The sequence below is a fragment of the Macaca nemestrina genome, chromosome 15 (assembly GCF_043159975.1).
Source record: "Macaca nemestrina isolate mMacNem1 chromosome 15, mMacNem.hap1, whole genome shotgun sequence".
Lineage (NCBI taxonomy): Eukaryota > Metazoa > Chordata > Mammalia > Primates > Cercopithecidae > Macaca > Macaca nemestrina.
In genome coordinates, this window is record NC_092139.1 from 17,986,779 (window position 1) to 17,988,241 (window position 1,463).

General features: G+C 40.3%; 1 pseudogene; it reads left to right on the top strand.

Moving 5' to 3' along the window:
• Window positions 1-206: 206 nt before the first annotated feature.
• LOC139358350 (large ribosomal subunit protein eL13 pseudogene) lies at window positions 207-814 on the top strand (annotated as a pseudogene).
• The last annotated feature ends 649 nt before the right edge of the window (window positions 815-1,463 follow it).

The following is a 1,463-nucleotide window of genomic DNA, read 5'->3' on the forward strand; positions in this document are numbered from 1 at the left end:
CATTAAATGAAAACAGACCCAGCAATGTCTCAGAAGTGAGCATTATCACACAAAAATGCTGAAGGATACCGCAGAAAAGGTGGGCGATATGCATGAAAAGATGGTCAAGACATATACACTCTAAAAAGAACCAAAAAGAGCCGCTCTGCTCAGCAGTTCTCCTGTGGAGTAGGGTTGTAGGCAGCCACCATGCCCAGCTGGATGACATGATCCTGAAGACTCACTTCCACAAGGATTGGCAGCAGTACATGGCTACTTGGTTCAACCAGCTGGCCTGGAAGATCTGCAGACTCAAAGCCAGGCAAGCAAAAGCATGTGCTGCATCTGGACCCATCCAGCCCATAGTAAGGTTCCCCACGGTAAGGTATCACACCAAAGTATGAGCTGGCAGGGCCTTCAGCTTGGAAGAGTTAAGGGTGGCTGGTATCCACAAGAAGGTAGACTGGACCATCGGCATCTCTATGGATCCAAGAAGGTGGAACAAGCCCTCTGAGTCCCTGGTATCCAATGTGCAATGGCTGAAGGAATATTGCTCTAAGCTTATCCTTTTTGCCAGGAACTCCTTGGGCCCCAAGAAGGCAGACAGTTCTGTGAAGAATTCAAATTGGCCGCCCAACTGACAAGACCACTAATGCCCATACAGAATGTCTACAAGAAGGAGAAAACCAGAACCATCATTGAGGAAGAGAAGAGCTTCATAGTATTTGCCAGTCTTCACATGGCCAATGCCAATGCCCAAATGAAAATGCCAGAAATTAAAAAAAAAAAACAACAATTATCAGCAATGAAGAATTTGTTAGATATACTTAACTGAAAGCTGAGCAGAACCTAGGTAAAGACAAGTGAACCTGGAGATAGGTAAAGAAAAAAATATCTAAACTGAAACACAAAGAGAGAAAAGCATAGAGACCCTAGAGGCCGCAGAAGATGAGGTGAGAGTAAATATGTCAGAAGAAATATTTGAAGAGAAAATAGCTAATTTTTCTCTCCAAATTAATGAAAGACATTAACCCAAAGGTTTAAGAAGCTTAGTGAGCACCCAGCAAAATAAACACAAAGAAAACTATATGTAGGCATATCAGAGTTAAATTGCTAAAAACCAAAGATAAAGAGCAAATCTTCAAAGCAACTAGAGAAAAAAGGACACATTGCATACAGGAGAACAATAACACAAATAATTCCTAATACTGTACCACTGGAGAACGAAAGTCAGTGAAATGTTAAAAGTGGAGCATCTTAAAAGTGCTTAAAGTTATAAAGAAAGTCTACCAACCTAGAATTTTACACCAGTAAAAACAGGTTTCAAAAAGGAAGGTCAAATAAAGGCATTTCCAGATAGAAAAAAACTGAGATAATGTATCTCCAAAAGATCTGCACTAGCCAAAAGAAACACTAAAAGAAAATCTTTTCAGAGGGAAAATGATACATGATGGAGCACCAGAAAGTTTAAATATTCAGATAAA